Raw genomic sequence first — 10,250 nt, 5'->3', positions numbered from 1 at the left:
AATCTATACCTTCTCTCCATCTCTGTTCTACCCATCAACAGACTCATCTCCTTGTTGAGATCCACCTCATGTTCCCTTGGCTAACCACTCATGCACCATTCAACTTTACCTTATCAGCCCAATGCTTGACAACACTGTGAATTGATCAGTTGCTTCAGGCTCTGTTATCCACTTTTGGAAAAGACCCTGCTGCTTAGGAAGCCAACACTGACCCCTGAACCCTCTGCAACTACTGCTCGATCTCCAACTACGTTCTGGAATGTGTTGTCCCCATCCAACCCTGTGCACACATGTCCCATCACTTCATTTTCAAATCCTTTAATTCTGGCTTCTGTTCCACCCACTGCACTGACACCACCCTGGTCAAAGTCACCAATGGCATTCTTTGTGACTATGTCTGTGGTCTCCCTTTGACCTTTCTGTAGCATTTGATATGACATCATCCTTCAGCAGCTCACCTTTGCGGTCTACCTCCCTCTATAGTATTGTCCTCACATGGCTTCATTGTACCTGTCCCCCTATAATAGGGTGCAGTAGTGTAATGGTTGTGTTACTGTACTAGTAATCTAGAGGCCTGGACTAATAAACATAGAAACATAGAAACATAGAAAGTAGGTGCAGGAGTAGGCCATTCGGCCCTTCGAGTCTGCACCACCATTCAATATGATCATGGCTGATCATGCAACATCAGTACCCCATTCCTGCTTTCTCTCCATACCCCTTGATCCCTTTAGCCATAAGAACCACATCCAGCTCACTTTCAATATATCTAACAAACTGGCCTCAACAACTTTCTGTGGTAGAGAATTCCACAGGTTCACAATTCTCTGAGTAAAGAAGTTTCTCCTCATCTCGGTCCTAAATGGCTTATCCCTTATCCTTAGACTGTGACCCTTGGTTCTGGACTTCCTCAACATCGGGAACATTCTTCCTGCATCTAATCTGTCCAGTCTCATCAAAATTTTATTATGTTTCTATGAGATTCCCACTCATTCTTCTAAATTCCAGTAAATACAAGCCTAGTCGATCCAGTCTTTCTTCATATGTCAGTCCTGCCATCCCGGGAATCAGTCTGGTGAACCTTCGCTGCACTCCCTCAATAGCAAGAATGTCCTTCCTCAGATTAGGAGACCACAACTGTACACAGTACTCAAGATGTGATCTCACCAAGGCCCTGTACAACTGCAGTAAGACTTCCCTGCTCCTATACTCAAATCCCCTTGCTATGAAGGCCAGCATGCCATTTGCTTTCTTCACCACCTGCTGTACCTGCATGTCTACCTTCAATGACTGATGTACCATGACACCCAAGTTTTGTTGCACCTCCCCTTTTACTAATCTGTCACCATTCAGATAATAATCTGCCTTCCTGTTTTTGCCACCAAAGTGGATAACCTCACACTATCCACATTATACTGCATCTGAGAGCATGAGTCCAAACCACCAAATTTTAATTCAGTTTAAAAAAAAACGTTTGTACCAGTAAAAGTGACCCTGTAGCTGTCGGATTAAAGTAAAATCACTATTGGGTCACCAATGCCCTTCAGAGAAGGAAACCTTCTGCCCTTACCTGGTTTGGCCAAAATGTAACTCCTGTCCCACACCAATGTAGTTGATTCTAAACTGCCCTCTAGAGTTGCCTAGCAAGCCATTCAGTTGTAACTTGGGATGGGCAATAAATGGGATGGTCTTGTCAACGACGCCCACATCCTGAGAATTAATTTTTGAAAAGCATATCTCCTGCCATGGTGTCTCCTCCTGTGCCCACAGGTCACTCTCAGTTCCATCTTTAGCCCCTCCTATAAGCAATATTATCATAAATATGGGGTCAGTTTCATATGTATGCCAGTAATGCGCTTGATTTAGCGCTCCACTTCCTTCCTGGAATGCAAACGGCGGATTTTTTTAAAGTTTGAAAATATTAGCGCCTGGTGCTAATTTTTCAAACTTTTAAAAGTTATCGGGTTAGATTTTACACTTTTTTTGCATGCATAACGCCCACTTAACGTCCATTTTACCATTGAAATGAGGTATATATCGCCCATTTAGCTACAAAATGGAAACTGACGCCCATTTTTCGGACACTTATCGGCGAGCGTTACTTTCGCCATGTAAGTAACGCTGAGAAAAAATAATACCGCCTGCCCACCTTTTTTGGGCGGAATCATCAGAATGGGTGAAACCAGCACCCATACTATCGCCCAGCATTACTTTTTGCACGTAATTCAGGCCGAGATTCAATAATACAGACCACCCACTTTTTTTGGTCGTAAAGATCAAATTTGCCGAAACTAACGCCCAGGAGATTGCCCAGCATCACTTTCATCACCTCGCACACATCTCGCCCACAATATCGCTCACCCAAAGCACCGCACAGAAAAAGTGGAACTGTTCTGAACGAATCACAGCGGTGAGGGCGCCATTTTTAAAATCACAGGTCACTTCATTCAAAAGGCTGCTTCAACTTCAGGGGAGTTTGGATTGACTCTGGAGTTCTTCTCAGGTGAAATGACCATCTCAACAGACATATTTTCAGACTCTGGACGATTGGGGTTTACTGTAGGTGTATTTTAGTATGGAAATTATTGCTACTGATCAATCACTATTATACTTTCATTGGAATGGGGCCAGCCATTTCTCAGCCTCCATTGATTAATATGCAGATGCTGCAGAGTGCAAATGGCTCAATGTCTAATGCACATCATTATGTGCCCAATTTAAGACATGCCAGAATGAGGAGGCGGTCCAGACCTTACACACCCCGCACTTACAGGGAGAAGAGGTCTTACCTTGACGTGTCTTAAATTGGGCACATAATGATGTGCATTCGACATTGAGCCATTTGCACTCTGCAGCATCTGCATATTAATCAATGGAAGCTGAGAAATGGCTGGCCCCATTCCAATGAAAGTATAATAGTGATTAATCAGAAGCAATAATTTCCTGCCTTCGGAGACTGGGCTTCCACAAGGTGGTGATCAATGAAGTATCAGAGCTCATCAGACCACATATGCAGCCTGCCATCAGGACATCAGTGTCGGTCGAGGTCAAGGGCACCGCGGCACTGTCTTTCTACATGTTCGGTTCCTTTCTGGCCTCTGCGGTCGAGATTTGCCCTCTGTCTCACCATGCCACACATCGCTGCATTCGACAGGTCACGGAGGCCCTGTATGCACATAGGATGGACTTTATCAGCTTCCCCATTGTTATGTATGTTAACTGGGTTTTACCTGCCACCGGAGGGTGCGACTGTCAGAGCCCTAATAGTCACTGGCAGACACGTGCAAGCCGTGTATATAATGTTGGCAACCATGTTGAATCCTCACTTTGAGAATAAATAAACTGGAGTAAGGTCATGCCTGAACTAACTCACCGTACTTAGCCTCGTGGAGTATTTTGATACTTAACAATTGATGACGAGTTAAAAATATGAACTTTCATGCAACCATGTCTGTTGGAACTTTGGAGAGATTTGTGGAAGGGGAAGACTAGGAGGATTTGACTGATCGCCTCGACCAGTACTTCGTTGCCAGCGGATTGGAAGGAACCGATAATGCAATTAAGCGCAGGGCGGTTCTCCTCACCGTTTGTGAGTCAAAAATTTATGGCCTTATCACGAATCTACTCTCAACGACTTGACCAACGGATAAGACTTACGATGAATTGTGTACGCTGGTTCGGAAACACTTTAAACCGAAGGAAAGCATCATCATGGCGAGGTATCGTTTCGATACGTACAATCGCTCCGAGGGCCAGGACATGGCAGAATTTGTCACCGACCTGAGACATCTCGCTGGGCCTTGCAACTTCGGAGCTGCATTGGAGGAAATGCTGCGGGACTTTAGCATTGGCGACGAGGTCATCCTTTGAAAGCTGCTGGCCTCTGAATCACTAGACCTGAGCAGGGCTATCACGATCGCCCAGGCATGCATGTCCACGGACGAAAACTCGAAACAGATATCTTCCCAGCATCAAAATTCACCGGCAAGTACTGTGCATAAAATAATATCATTGGCAGGCGGAGCTTCACATGGCAGGGCCTACTCGTCTGCATTCATACGACCTGTAACTGCTCAAAGTACGCCATCGGGGGTGAATCAAATCTCGCCTTGTTGACGTTGCGGGGGCTATCATTGGGCCCATCAATGGCAATTCAAGCAATAGGTGTGCAGCAATGGGGCACCTTCAGTGAATGTGTCCGCAACCGAGCAAGCGTGCTGCGACACACCACATGGCTGAGGATGATCAATCCAGCGTGGATCAAGTGGCACAGACAACTCAACCCGAGGTACAAGATGAAGAAGTGTATGGGGTACATCCTTTTACCAAAAGTCCTCCAAAAATGCTGGAAGTTAACTTAAATGGGGTTCCAGTATCCATGGAATTGGACACGGGTGTAAGTCAGTCAATAATGAGGCAGAGGGCTTTTGAAAAGCTATGGGACACTAAGGCAAAAAGACCAAAACTGAGCCCAATCAAAGCGAAGCTGCATACCTACACCAAAGAGCTCATACCAGTCACTGGCAGCGTGGCAGTAAAGGTGTAGTACGATGGAGCTGTGCATAATTTATCGTTGTGGATCGTTTCAAGCAATGACCCAATGCTGTTCGGCAGCAGTTGGCTTGAGAAAATTAAATGGAACTGGAACGATATTAAAGCCTTATCATCAGTGGATGACGCTTCGTGTGCTCAAGTGCTGAGCAAGTTTCCCTCGTTGTTCGAATCAAGCATCGGCTACTTCACGGGAGTCAAGGTGCAGATCTACCTAGGCCTACATGCAAGACCCGGCTCAGGCAGTTCTGTACATGATGAGGGAGAAGGTCGAGATGAAACTGAACAGACTTCAATGGGAAGGAATCATATCACCAGTTGAGTTCAGCGAATGGGCTAGTCCAATTGTCCCGGTGTTGAAAAGTGATGGCACGGTCAGGATCTCCGGCGACTACAAGGTAACAATCAACCGAGTCTCGATACAGGAGCAGTACCCGTTACCCAAGGCTGATGACCTGTTTGCAATGCTAGTGGTGGGAAAGTCATTTACCAGATTGGACCTGACCTCCGCTTACCTGACACAGGAGCTGGTCGAATCGTCGAACAAACTGACGTGCATCAACACACACAAAGGACTGTTTATATACCACAGATGCACTTTCGGAATTCGCTCGGCAGCAGCCATATTTCAGAGCAACATGGAGAGTTTGCTGAAGTCTGTCCCAAGAACTATCATGTCCCAAGATGACATCTTGATCACCGGTCGTGACGCCACCCAACACCTGCACAGCCTGGAAGAGGTTCTACATCGTCTGGACAGAGTGGCACTCAGGTTAAAATGCTCCAAGTGCATTTTCATGGCATCAGAAGTCGAATTCCTGGGGAGAAAGATTGCAGCAGATGGCATCAGGCCTACGGACTCGAAGACAGAGGCCATCAAGAATGCACCCAGACCCCAGAGTGTGACAGAGCTGCGTTCGTTCTTGGGTCTTCTCAACTATTTTGGTAAATTTCTACTTAGTTTGAGCACATTGCTAGAGCCCTTGCACATGTTGCTGAGAAAGGGTAATGATTGGGTTTGGGGCAAATCTCAAGACAGAGCCTTTGAGAATGCCAGGATCTTGCTATGTTCCAATAAATTACTGGTACACTATGACCCATGTAAGCGGTTAGTGCTGGCCTGCGACGCCTCATCATTTGGGGTCAGTTGTGTGCTCCAGCAAGCCAATGTATCAGGCAAACTCCAACCGGTTGCATATGCATCCAGAAGTCTGTCTAAGGCTAAAATAGCCTATAGTATGGTAGCGAAAGAGGCTTTAGCATGCGTATATGGGGTTAGGAAAATGCACCAATACCTGTTTGGGCTTCAGTTTGAGCTTGAAACAGACCACAAGCTGCTCAATTCATTGTTTTCTGAGAGCAAAGGTATAAACACCAATGCCTCGTCCCACATCCAAAGATGGGCACTGACATTATCCGCTTATGATTATATCATCCGCCACAGACCAGGCATTGAAAACTGTGCTGATGCGCTTAGCCAGCTACCATTGCCCACAACCAGGGTGGAAATGCCGCAGCCCGCAGACTTGGTGCTGGTCATGGATGCCTTCGAGAGTGAGAGGTCACCCATCACAGCTCGCCAAATTAGGACCTGGACCAGCCAGGATCCTGTACTGTCAAGTGTAAAAAGGTGTGTCCTAAATGGAAATTGGTCTGCCATTCCCAGGGAAATGCAGGATGAAATTAAGCCTTATAGCCGCCGCAAAGATGAATTGTCTATTCAGTCTGATTATCTGTTAAGGGGTAATCGTGTTGTTATGCCGAAAAAAGTCAGGGAAACTATTGTGCGAGATTTACACAGTACCAACTCAGGCATTGTCATGATGAAGGCCATTGCCAGGTCTCACGTTTGATGGCCCGGCATTGACTCGGACTTGGAGTCATGCGTGCATCAGTGCAACACTTGCATGCAACTGAATAACGCACCTGTGGAGGCTCCGCTGAGTCTGTGGTCATGGCCATCCAAACCGTGGTCAAGGATCCACATAGACTTTGCCGGCCCTTTCTTGGCAAAATGTTTTTAGTGGTAGTGGATGCTTACTCCAAATGGGTTGAATGCATAATCATGTCATCCAGCACATCCACAGCCACTATTGAAGGCCTCCGGGCCATGTTCACCAGCCATGGCCTGTTCGACGTCTTTGTCAGCGACAACGGACCGTGTTTCACCAGTTCGGAGTTCCACGAGTTTATGACCCGTAATGGCATCAAGTATGTCAGGTCTGTCGCTTTCAAACCCGCGTCTAACGGTCAAGCGGGGTGGGCTGTCCAAACCATTAAGCAGAGCTTAAAACGCATGACTCACGGCTCCCTGCAGACTCACTTGTCCCGCACTCGCTTACCGGGGTCCCTCCTGCCGAGCTGTTAATGAAGAGAGCCCTCAAAACCAGGCTCTCCCAAGTACACCCGGATCTTAATGATCATGTCAAAACCAGAAGGCAGCGGCAGCAATGGTACCACGATCGCGCGGCCGTATCATGTGACATTGCTGTTCATGACCCTGTGTTTGTCCTGAATTATGGTCATGGTCCAAAGTGGGTTGCTGGCAGGGTTTTGGTCAAGGAGGGGAACAGGGTGTTTGTAGTCAAACTGTTAAATGACCAAACGTGCAAGAGGCACAGGGCCAAACCAAACTGCGATTTACAGACAACCCAGAACAACTTGAAGATGATATCATCATCGACCATCCAACCATCAGTTGACCCTTGTGTCATTCACGAAGACGAACCTACCATCCCCGACAGTCCTGTCAGACCGACTGCTCCACAATGCAGCAATGGTCCTACTAACTCACCTAAGCTTGGGTTCGAACTAAGAAGATTAACCAGGGAACGGAAGGCCCCGGACCGTCTCAACTTGTAAATACAACCTGTACCAAGGACTTTGGGGGGGAATGATGTTATGTATGTTAACTGGGTTTTACCTGCCACCGGAGGGCACGACTGTTGGAGTCCTAATGGTCACTGGCAGACACGTGCAAGCCGTGTATATAATGTTGGCAGCCATGTTGAATCCTCACTTTGAGAGTAAATAAACTGGAGTAAGGTCATGCCTGAACTAGCTCACCATAGTTAGCCTCGTGGAGTTATTCAATACGTAACAATTGACCACGGAGGCTCAGGCTGATCGGGCTTGAGCATTCTACCGCATTGCTAAGTTCCCCAGGGTGCAGGGAGCAATACAGTGCACTCACATCATCATGCGGGCACCTTCTCAGGACCCAGAGCTTTTTCGTAACAGAAAAGGATTTTACTCCCTGAAGGTCCAACTAGTTGTCGACCACAACCAGATCATAATGGTAGTGAATGCCAAATATCTGGGCAGCTTCAATGAGGCTCACATCCTGTGTGGAAGCACTGTCTCTGACATGTTTAAGAGTCAGCCACAAGGACAATGCTCGATGCCTGGTGACAAACGATATGGCCTAGCCACTTGGCTGATGAACCCCCTGCGTTACACCCACACCGAGGCCGAGAAGCGATACAACCAGAGCCACAGAGACACACGCAATGTGATCCAGAAAACAATAACTGTGCTTAAGCAGCGCTTCAGATGTCTGGACCACTCAGGAGGGGAACTACAATACAACCCTGAGCAAGAAGCTAAATTCGTGGTCGTGTGCTCCATGCTGCACAACCTGGCTATCAGGAGGGGACAAGAATTGTCAGAGGGACTGATGCTCCACCTCAGGAGAGAGAGGAAGAGGAGAACGAGGAGCTGGATGCTGACCTGGGGCCAGACAGTCAGGCTGGCTATGCAACCATGCCTACACCCCCCTCCAGACCACAGGAAAGGGCCCATGGTGGCTACATAGCTGCAACACTCTTACGTCAGGAGCTCATAACTGAATGAATTGCCTGAAAGAACGTTGCTGTGAGTGACAACGCTGACACATTGCTGTTTGTGTGCTGCTCAGACATCAATGGTGGGCATCACCTTGGTGCCAGTTAAAGTTTAAGTTGATTAAAGTTAAGTTTAGTTAACCCTTTCATGTTAAGGAATCACCAGTGTGTAACAGTCCGGTTATCTGAGACAATGCGCAACAAGGTTATGTTAAATAAAAAACATTTTATACGACCATTGGTTTGAAATCATAAGTATCACGGACAAAAAACACCCAACCCCCACCCTACTTTTTCGACCATTGACATCAATTAAATGGTCAACATGTCCAGCAGCACAGAACACAAATGCAAAGCAGGAGGGTGGACCCCTCCGCCCATACATTACAGCAAATTGCATACACCGAGATGGAGATATAACACAGCCATCACCTGCAGGCATGCACCTCACTTTCTTTCCCCCTCCCCTTCTTCTCCCCACCTCTACCCCTTCCCCTCCTCGCTCCATGCCACCTGGCCAAGGAACTCCTCAGGCGGTGCCTCATTGGGGGGGGGGATGAAGGCAGAGGCGGGTACGGGAGCGGGGGTGCTGAGGGGGGAACATTCTCGGATCGAGAAGCAGGATATTGGTCCTGTCTTTCAAGTGTCGATGGCTGTGGTGGTGCGGAACCTAGGGGTGGAGTGCCTCTCTCTGGGATCGCTGGGAGGCCTGTGCCAGATTTGTTCCTGGCTATCGCCTCCAGGGTCTCCTCTATCTCCGGAATGTACTCGGTCATGGTAGCCAACTGTTGGGATATGCCCCCCAATGCATCGAGGATCTGGTCACCAATGTCTACAGTCCTCCTGGACAACTTAACCATCTCTCTGCTCTTATCTGGTGCTCGTGGACCAGACCTGCCGCTTCCACAAAACCTCCGCGGGTTCGGCACCGTCCTGGGGACAAATGGGGTGCCCTGTAGTGAGGTGCTTGGGCCCGGTACCTCCAGAGTGGAGGTGGGAATGGCCGGAGGAGCACTAGATGGCCTTGGGGTGGAATGGCTTCTGGAGCATGACAATGCAGGTTCCTCGCAGTCCGCATCTGTAGAGAACAGACCCAGCGGATTGATGGGTGAGAATCGGAGCTCCTCAGCACCAGATGTAGGATCGTCCGGTGAGTCTGGTCCCGCGCCCCCACCTTCTGGACTCTATGGTTTTGCCTTGGGACGCTCTACTGGCTGAGCTGCAAAATACAAATGAGGTTATTAGAGGAGAAGGGGGTGCTAGGGTCACAAGGTGAGTCCAGCGCTACATACAGCATATGCACGACAAAAGCACCACCGCTATCAAAATCATCACAGACATCACATTTCATGACCCTCAACACATTCTGCATTACAATGATTTTCATTAGGCCAGCATTATTTATAGGACAACTTTAGAAATCATCTATCATATATAATTGTTCGGATATGAGTGGGCGTGACATCTAATGACTTTATATCACGCAATGGTGTAAAATTTACTCACGTCTGCAGATGTTTCCGTGGCCGTCCGGGAGTGCTTCCCCACGAGTGTGAGCACCCGCTCCTCTATATCAGTGATGTCTCTGGGGACTGGTGCCCCCCCACCCGTTCGCCTCTGCACGTACCTCATCATCGATAGCTTCTTCTGTAAAAGGTGACAGGACGACATGGCATGAGATCATTGTGTGATATCATTGCTAGGTACTGTCACAGAGACTGATACAACACATAACCAACAGATGTAATCATGATCATTAGGATAATTATCATTCTTACCTAAAGTCATGCAGCGTGACTGCAGGCTTTGAGTACAACATTCCCGGTAAAAGTGAAAGACCTCACATCTGATGATAGT

Source organism: Pristiophorus japonicus, chromosome 1, assembly GCF_044704955.1.
Source record: "Pristiophorus japonicus isolate sPriJap1 chromosome 1, sPriJap1.hap1, whole genome shotgun sequence".
Lineage (NCBI taxonomy): Eukaryota > Metazoa > Chordata > Chondrichthyes > Pristiophoridae > Pristiophorus > Pristiophorus japonicus.
Note: the sequence above shows the minus strand (reverse complement) of the source record.